Source organism: Mastomys coucha, unplaced genomic scaffold, assembly GCF_008632895.1.
Source record: "Mastomys coucha isolate ucsf_1 unplaced genomic scaffold, UCSF_Mcou_1 pScaffold20, whole genome shotgun sequence".
In the NCBI taxonomy this organism is placed as follows: domain Eukaryota; kingdom Metazoa; phylum Chordata; class Mammalia; order Rodentia; family Muridae; genus Mastomys; species Mastomys coucha.
In genome coordinates this window covers 47,928,905-47,938,794 of record NW_022196903.1, presented here as the reverse complement: position 1 = coordinate 47,938,794, position 9,890 = coordinate 47,928,905, and the positions used below count along the sequence as shown (strand labels likewise).

General features: G+C 41.7%; 1 protein-coding gene and 1 long non-coding RNA gene across 3 annotated transcripts in view; both read left to right on the top strand.

Annotated features, from left to right (window-relative positions):
• The window catches only part of LOC116098935, a 41,960-nt gene extending 36,628 nt beyond the window's left edge, over window positions 1-5,332 (top strand). Inside the window, exon 2 of the long non-coding RNA XR_004122006.1 lies at window positions 4,729-5,332. This is a non-coding gene — a long non-coding RNA (uncharacterized LOC116098935). The remainder of the gene's footprint in view (window positions 1-4,728) is intronic.
• The window catches only part of Jazf1 (JAZF zinc finger 1), a 323,397-nt gene that overhangs the window by 96,778 nt on the left and 216,729 nt on the right, over window positions 1-9,890 (top strand). The gene's annotated exons all lie outside the window — the stretch shown is intronic.

The following is a 9,890-nucleotide window of genomic DNA, read 5'->3' as shown; positions in this document are numbered from 1 at the left end:
GGGAGGGAGGGAGGGAGGGAGGGAGGGAGGGAGGGAAACAGAGAGACAGAGACATAGACAGACAGAGAGCCTCTGTGATGAAGTGTCTGTTATAACTTGAACGCCTCTGATCCCAGCTTCTAAGGAGCAAAGTATGACATGGGTATATCAGTTTTGTTCGAGCATACCACAGCTGCAAACATGGGCATAGCTTACTTTTTCATTTGGGTAGATTGGAACACACTTCCCCAAGTGAAACGGAAATAGTAAAATATAAAAACTTTATGAGTATCCAGATCCACCACACCTGGCTGCTCTAATTGCCTTCAAGCAAGTCATGACTAGGGAAGCAAGATGCTTAGCCACCAACAGCCCTTATTAATGTATCATAGGGATTTACTTGTAAAACAGAATTACTGGGATGACATGATGTCATAAAGATAGAATGCTGACATTTTAGATGGTTTTATATGGGAATGTCGAATTATAATTTAGAAGTGGAATATTCTTTTGGTAATTAATCACAATTTGGTATAGCCTCAGTGCAGTTTAGTTGAATGGATTTATAAAAATTTCTTTCTATAATACAGCACTATCAAAAATCATATTTGTAATTTTCAGGAATTATCTGTAGAAGAGAAAAATCTCTAGTAGTCTGTATATGTGCTAAATATAACCATAGCAGGTGCAAATAAATGAAATGTTTTACCAAAGCTACTTCTCTAACTTCTATAAAAAAGCATTACATTTGAAAAGTATTAAAATGCCTGCAGATTCTTGTTGGTATCTGTGATTCAAGAAAAAGGATGTGTTTGTTTTTTTAGATCTCAAACTCAGACCCTGTAAGTATGAACTTGTGGTTGATAGGTACAGACTTTTACCCGCCCCATAAAGATAATGGGCCTTGATTATTGGGTTCAGTTTGCAGAGCAATAGTTAATGTGATGTCAATACTTCCAATGCAAGCCTTCTTTTTTTGAAGGAGTTTATAACATGACCATAAAAAGATCACTTGAGATGACACTTTGAATATGAACCTTAATCTGGGGGAACAAAGATGTTTTAAGGAATAGATTTAAGTAATCTATTACCTGTTTTAGGTTTATGAGCATCTAATCTATATATAGAAATTCAAGTTTTATATGCTTTAAATACAAAAATTGTAAATAATTTGGTTTCCTAATACTCATTTTGTTAGTTTTCTTAAGGACATAGTCTGTAGATAGTCATTTTATAGTTCATTTTAGGCTAAAAGCAACATCTTTAAATACAATTATACATATCAGGAGACATTTACTAAATGATTCAGTATTAAGTTCTTTGGTATTTTGTGGTAAGTAATGACATAAAGGCATGAGATAAGCACTGCACAATGGCATATACCCATGATCCCACCTACCCTGGAGCCTAAGGCTCGATGATCCCTTGAGCACAGGAGTTTAAAGCTAGCCTGGGCACAGCCACCTCTTAAGCTAAAAACAAGAAAAAACAGTTTTTTAAGTTAAAAGAATTCCAGGACAAAGCATAAAATACACAACCCTTGGAAAGTACACAGTGGAACACCTTCAATAAGATGACAAGAAGGGCCTTCAGATCTCCTGTAGCCAAAGACTCCCCTTCCTCCTGCTCTCACCCTTCAAGTGCTGGTGAGAGCTGTGTGCACCATGCCCAGCTCTACCTCTTGTTTTCTGGTGAGAGCCACTTGACAAAGACAGGCTCCAAGGCTGGCTCCCACCAGCTCCTGAGCACTGAGACTGTGTGGCAGGTGGGAGCCTCACTCTCAGAAACGCGAGACCTCTTTCTTTTCTAGCTGGATCTTGAAAGGACTGGGAATGCTTGACAGTTTTAACTGGTAATACTTCTTAAAGTTTATAAGTGCAGAACTGGAGGAAGCCAGGATTCCTGCTGGAATCTGAAGCCAGGGATGAGAAGCTGTGTTCAGAACCCAGACTTTTAAAGTGGATGCCTGACTGCCACAATTTACTGAACTTACTGGGTATATGAAGAGTTTTTATTTTAAAAGTGGTTATCTTCTTGTACTTTGTAATGATTCCAAAGCCACCAGTTGACCAGGTTGAAAGGGTTGGTTGCATGCATTTGTTTTTCCTGTGGAGGAGGTGGAGCTACTCAGCATGCTATAAAATCAGTGACCAAGACTATATCACTTGGCTCTGTCTGATTGGTTCATTCTGAGTCTGAGTTGTATCCTTACTACCTAGTCCAAACTGCTCTCAAACACAGCGTCTTCCCATCTCAGCCCCCCTGCCTAGAAGACTCTTCAATCCACCACAATCTGATAGCGTAGGGTTTCTTCCTCTTTCTCATTCCCTTCCTCCTTTCCAGGTTCTATCTTTTCCCTCTCACTCTTTTAGAAGTAGAATGTTCTCTTTAATGAGTAGTAACAAACCATTCAAGGAAAAGCATCCTTAGAGCTCCAGCTGTAGAGTGCAAGGAGCACGTCTGCGATCCTTTTAAGGAAGCTGAAAGGGTTTCAGTAGGGCAGCTCATGACTGACAAGTGTTCAAACTATTCACAATGCCAGATGTAGTGATCAAACTACATCCATAACCATTCTCTCTTCATTCAAGAAACAAATCTTTTTATGTTGTTAGACTTAGAATCAGACAATATAAAATGAAGGGGCAGTACACATAATCCTTAGGTTGACAGTCCATGGCAGAGGGTCCTCAGTGACTTGGCCAGTATCCAGTATGCTTTGAAGAGCTGTCACTGAAGAACTTCATCATGGGCTCAGCTTGCAGGCTTAATACAACAGTGTCAATGATTGATGTAATAACACATCAGTTTATGGCACCGCAATTTAAAACTACAAATAACTAAGCACACTGGCATGAATAAATCTGTTTCACAGCAAACCTGTGAAGAGGATGTTTATATGGAAACAGAGCCTGAAGTTTTCATCTATGTTTTTGGATCCCCTAGCTTGGTGACTCTGGAACTGTCATGGGGACCCAGACTTATCTTATTCTAAAATGTATAGTGCACCAATCCACCTTGCATCAGTAACCCAAAGTCAGGTATCCATTAGTCAAATAGTCATAATTGTTCACTGTTTATTGAGTGCCTCTCAGTTGATGAGCCTCATGCCGATTTGGAGGCTGAGTTATGTACAAGATGGCCTTAAAAGTTTTAAGTAGGGAAGTGTATCAGAAACCTCTAACCCTGTGTGAAAACAAAGCTGAGAGGCATAAGAAGCACCAAAGGGAGTGTGGGACAGGGCTGTCTGATCTTCTCCAGGAATGGTCCCAGACTGGGTTGCTGGGAGGAGGGGGCCAGTACATAAAGTTATGTATAATCTGTGACCTGGCACAGTAAGTCTGTATCACTCAGAAGGGTGAAGACTGCTTGCTAGGCTATGGCTTAGGATTGGAGAAGCTTGGCTTTCTTAGGACTGTAGGAGACAGGAGAGTCTTGAGCTAGACTGACATGATCAGATTAGCATTTGTGGAGCTGCTCTTGCTGCCCTCTGGGGTGTGGCCTAACTGTGGCTCTGGAGGCAAAGGGCCAGATGCTATTGCTGAGGTAGGGTCAGAAGTAGATTCCAGTAGTGTTCAGATGGATGCACTTGCTCCTTTGTGATTTAGCTGAGGGTAATGTTTCCAGGAGGAGCTGAAGGCAGGTAATGGACTCATATGCCTCTCATTCTGGAGAACATCAGAGGAGAGGACCAGGTACAGGGGAGCTCTGAAACAGGCTGGGAGGATCAGTCCTGCTGGGTTGGTAGTCCAGTGGAGCTGGAGAAGAGATTTGAGAGCCATCACTAAGCAGAGGAAAGGAGAGAACACAGGATATCCATAAAGACATCCTAGACAAGGACCTTCATGGCTGGATAAAAGGAAGGAGTGATCAGAAGTGGAAGAGAATGGAAAAGCCCAGGGAAGAGGGGCCTAGGCATCGCACTGCTCTTAACCGTTATATGTAGCACTGGAGTGGTGAGTTACACCAAGTCCTACTTTTCAGCATACATATACAGGCACGCATACATGTGTACACACATGCATGTACAGTTATACATTCATGCACATGAACATGTGTTGCCTTGAAGGAGGTAATCTCTGGCATGATCTGTTTAAAATGGTCTGCTAAGTCTTACATTTTGTCAGAAGATACCTGCCTGAAGAATGCTTTAGCAGTCTTTAAAAGTTTTAAGTCTTCATATACTTTGTCATAACCATTAAGACACAATTTATTCTAACATAGCCTAGGGAGTTTTAAGTTATAAACTTAATTTCTATCTCAAAATATAGTATTATTAGTTTGAAAGAGTTTTGAAGTCAAGTTGTCTAGACCCTTAATGTAACTTAAGTCATTGATTTATTCAATAAATTCTCACTACTCTATTACCACCAGGTATATATATACATTATGGCCCTTTATTCTATTCATCTTGTTAAGAACATGGAAGAATGAAGTTTTGATATTATGAGAATACCTCTGTATTTGAGGTACTAGAGATGGAGAAACTTCAGTCTGTGATTTTGGGGTGGGGATAATCTTGAAAGATTGGAAACACAAGATTTTGAATCATAAACAAAAATTTTGAATCTCAAATTCTCTGGCCTTTATAACTTACCAAGTTCCTACTGTCAGCATTGCCTAGGATCCTGCCCTGCATCCTCTCTGGCATAGGGCTCTGGCTGTGGCTACAGGGTGCAGCAGAGGTCACTGTAAGTGTTTCTGGTGCTACAAGCTTATCCAATGTCATGGCATTCTATTTTGTCGTCTCAGACCCCTTCCATGACCCTACAATGCTGGCTGAGCAATATGGATGACATACGTGATGACTGCATTGTTGACGCTGAGCATGAACATCCGTTGGTGGAGCTTCTGGTGCTCCGAGAAATCTTTTCTCCAACCCTGCCCTCTGAGGATTGATTCCACGCATCCCAGGACTTCCTCGAGGTGGAGCTGAGCTCATGTTGGTGGCTGCCCTCCACTTGCTGCTCATCTGCATGTGCTTTCCTCTGAGTGCACTCATCATGAGGGGCATTCATGCCACATCAGCCAACCTTAGCTCCACTGGGTCACAGCCCAGCCTGCTGTTTTCCCTACTACCCTGAAGTCAGAGGATAAAAAAAAACAAAACAAAACAAAAACCCCTCCCTCAGCTGTCTACTTCCTCCACATTTCCTCCCCTCTGCTCCCTCCCTATCTCCTTTCCTCCCTCTCTCCTTTCTTCCCTCCCTCCCTTTTGTTCTTGCTTTTTGACATAGTCATACTTTGATTGTATTCATCCTCCATTTTCTGTTGCTCCCTTCTACCCTCAAAGCAGTTCCATGGAATTTTCTTGCCTTTCCCACCAAATCCATGCATAATAAAATACTGAAATACAGTGTCTTGGGGTTCCTACCCGTTCTAAAAGTTAGCTATTCTAAGTCTATAGTTCAGGCAAATGTATGGGTGGCTGTTGGCTCCTACAGTTTGTGAACAATTACTTTGGCTTGAATATTTGTCTCTAAATCAGAGGAGAGGGTGGGATTCTCACCAGCACTGGCAGATCTGTTTCTCTTGTCCAACATTTCCACTTCTCAAATGTTTTGTCATAGTGCGAGACACTTGAGGGGGTGGGGATAGGATTTTTCCTCCTTAATTTATCCTTTTTTCTGTTCCCAAATTGCAGGCTCTGGTATAGCATCAAGAGAGATCTAGTACACCTTTTGCATTATAAACTTAGAGTCAACTGGCCCTCTCTCTTCTGACAGCTAAAAGCTGCTTACCTGAAACTTTTGAGTTGCCAGTTTGTCCTTTAGAGTAGCATTGTAGTTTGCCTACCACCAGAGGGCGGCACAGGCGATTGCAGAGAGCAGATGCCTGCGGCTGGAATGCTGGCTGCATGAAGGCCTCCGAGCCTGCAAGCCTTGTCACCTAAGCACGCATGGTGGGTTTAGTGGTTCTCTGTGAGGGGTGAAGCAGACATGGCTGTGGCCCCCTTATAGATATATTGACTGACACTGAAGGCTTAGCGGTGACTTGCACGGCCAGTAAATTGGTTACACAGCCAGCAAATCCCATGCTTGAATCTATGGCTCTTTCTAGAATTCACCCTGCCAACAGGTGGGGCAGCATCATCACAGTAGTGACACACATTTAACAAACTGTACAATGTAGAAAACCATATGTCCTATGCCAACAGTTTTGTGTTTTGTCTTTGGTGTTTTTGTTTGCTTTTTGTTGTTCTTGGTTGTGTGTGTGTGTGTGTGTGTGTGTTGTTTGTTTTGTTTTTTTGTTTGTTTGTTTGTTTTTGACAAAACATCTTGAGTGATATTCTTCTGTTCCAAAGAGACAGAAAAGGATGGGGCTGCTGACCTCCTACAAACCACCATGCCTAGCCTCACTGATCTCTCAGCTGTTCCAAGCTAAATTATATGGTGTGCATCTTTAAAATCTAAGACAGAGGGTAAAGAGAGTGTCAAATGTGAAGGAGAAAGCAGGACCCAGATCTTTAAAACCCAAACAGCCCTTGCCCGGCTTCATGGTCAACTTGGGAAGTTCCTGTAGGACACAGGACTCCAGCTCCTGCAGTAATTTCAAAGGGCAAGGAAGAGAACAGTAGAGGGACAAATGATGCTGATGTTCAATGACCAGAGTCACCCTCCCACTAGAAGCTGAAGATTCTCCTAGCTCTCTAGCAGAGACCTAGGCACTGGGTGGTCTGCCACACATGGTAAACCACTGGACGAATCTCAGATTTACTCCAGGGGGTTCTGCTACTTTGTATAGCTAGGTGATTCTATCAGGTAGTTAATTTTAAGAGCATATATTTATTGGTTGGTGGAAAGAAAAAAAAAGGGTTCAAGTAGCATCGCCTAGTCAGGCTGGTTACCCAGGATTCATGACTTTAAACCTGAGACCAGAGTGGGGACAATCAGTATGTGAAAAATAGGCAGTGTCTAGCTAGCTGCCTTTTTAAATCAGTAAAATAGTTAAAGCCTTTATAGTTCAGCTTATTAATGTGTTCCACATCTGCATAGTTTGCTTAATAAGGAAAATGCTTGAGAAAGATAAAATTCCAAAGCCAAAAGCAGCTAATAGTTGAAAAAATCCTTGTAGTGATTAATTGTCCTCTTTTTCTCTGAAGAGACTAAACATTTCCTAACCCCCCTGAGCTGGTGAAGTCCTTGTTGAGCCCGCATTCCCAGTGATAAGTGCCAGCGCCGGGGTTTCCATTCATCCTTTTCTTAGGTTCCAGTGTAAGTACTGTTGTTGTGTTTAGGGAAAGAACACAAATATTTATTTTAGAAGTTTCTTTAAACAAGTTCTTAGTGGAGGGTAGAGCTCTCTAATGCGCTACAGCTGGGCTGCTGGCCTTTAAACTTGGTTGCCATCTGTACATTAAGTCCTCTGCGAGCACTCAGCACAGAGAGCACAGCCCTTACGGGCGGGCGTCTCTACATATGGATTTACATCACGGGGCAGTGTTTATTCTGGGGCTGCTGAGACCTACCTAGGAAAAGGTCCCTATTGTACATTTACTAAAAAGTGCTCAGCGCATATTTGCAAATACTCTGTTGGAGAAGCATGTGTGTAAAGATTAACTTACATATTTCCTTAAATGTTTACATGAAAGACAGCAATTTGTAGCAAAACAGAGAAAAGAAGGAATGGCATACATTTTGGATACCCCGAATTCTACTGGAATTTTCTTTCATTCTCCTGTGGGTGCACTGAGGTGAGAAAGTTGTTATTTTAACCAGGACTCAGAGTATATATCTCAGTCTGATTGTCTGCAGTGTTCTTGGAATTCCGTTTGTCTTTCCAGGGAGGCCTGCACAGGGGGAGGAGGCTGTTGGCTTTTTTTTTCCTCTCTGTTTTCTTGCTGGCTTGTCTATACTGAGCCTGGCCTTACCCCAAGTATATGGGTGGTATATGTTTTAAGTTGATATATTAATGTTGAATTTTTATTGTCATGGTTTCTGTTCATACTCCTTTCAAACCTTTCATTTATTTGTTTCTGAACCTTGGCTATCTCATAAAAATGTCACCATTGTGGTTGAACATTAAGCACCTTCCCATTTTTCTCTGGGCCGTTGAAATAAATTTGGACCAGGTGCTCTACTCATAATGGAGCCCCTTGAAGTGCCCTGATAATGAGCCGGGAGCGGAAGCTGTCAGCCTTCAGCTGGCTTGAAGAATGCAATTAGAGCAGTTTAATACTGCAGCGGGACCCCATCCAGTCAAGGCCACAGGACTTGAGACCTGGTCTAGAAGCATACATGTTAGGCACATTGGCATCTCTGCTGCCCTGAGGCTGGGAGAAACAGCAGACTCAGGATAAGCCCATGAGGAGAAAATGCTCTAAAGGTGACAGTGTTCTCAACCATCTCTTCTGTTCTGAGGTTGTTAGGACCTTATTTATGACTTATGATCTGATGTCACTGGGATCAAAACTACCTGTGTCAAATTAAGTTTCAAATCAACTAAGGACACAGAAGGCCTTAGACTTCTACCCTATGAAAATAAAACAATTTTAAAAGCAAAAATTTAGATTCACTTAAATATCCATTAATATCAAGAGTGCTCAAAGAATATATTTATTGACTATAGGGAATATCATGCACCAATTAAAAATAATATTGTCTAATTGTTTAAGCAGTTTTAAACATTCTTATATTTTGAGGGAAAAACTAATGTAAAATATGTATTTATACAGGAAAAAGTTGGGAAGAAGCAGCCAAGATGAGTGAGAATAGGGAGGTTGTATTTACTCTATGCAAGTTTTAAGAATTATTTTCTAGCATTGAACTAGTGATTTCAGTATTCTTGGGATGGGATGGTTCTCCACCAGACACATGACTTCCTGTGAGTAACTAAAGGTCTCACAGTCAGAAGGAGGCACAGAGGGGCCTTGCTGCTCTGGACAGTGAGTGGATGAGTGAGTAAAGGTCTCACAGTCAGAAGGAGGCACAGAGGGGCCTTACTGCTCTGGATGGTGAGTGGAATTGACTTGAAGACAGAACTGAGGGCCCAGGTGTGGAGAGGCCCCGAGGCTGTCAGTCCCTCTCCCTCTTCCTGCTGCTGTTTTGTGAGACAGTCCTTCTCCAAAGGAAAGGTATGTTCTAGTTTCAGGACCACATCCTTTTCATCCTTTATTTCTCCCCAGAAAATGAGGGCAGAACTCAGCAACCATTGTTAATGTAGTTATAAACATTGTAATAAACACTTAAAGGATTCTCAGTGAGTGCGTTGTCCAAAAATGAACCATGCAATGCCATGTCACTTCAGTCTTGTTTGGGTGCTGTTAAAAAAGGAGTATTTTTTACACAGCTGTCCAGGCAAGAATGACCTCATTAGTGAGAAGAGGCATATAACAGTTAAAGCCTCAAACACTCATGAAAGTATTATTTTAAAACTTTCCAAATGCCAAACACCAGTCTGTTCAAGTAGCTTGTTTTATGTATCATTTAGTATTTATTAAGCCACATATCTGTTTTGTTCTATACAAACAGGAAGCTTATTTCAAATGATCACAGAGAGAAATTTCTGTTATCTTCCCCTCCTTAGTTTCCTGGAGCTCGCTGAGTTTGGATTCTTCTTCCTAGACCATCGCTTTCCCTTTAACATTTTAAGATGCTGTGTACAAGATTCAAAGCCTGCTTTCCACTTGAGCTCTATGCTACAGCTCGAATTTTGTAATTGTTCCTCTGACTGCAGCAGTTACTAATTGTAGCTGCAAGTCAGCTTCCTCCTGTGACCTGCACCTACATTCTCCTGACACCCTCATAGGGACTTGTCACCGTGCTTACATGAGACAAGGTAAATGTCCTTGGACAGGAAAAAAAGCACTTGAAAATAGTGTGCAGGGACTTACATAATGCAAGTTAGTTGTGTGCTATATACAGAAGCAGGACACACAAGAGAGGGCCTCGCCTCTCCTTTTTTTTTTTTTTTTT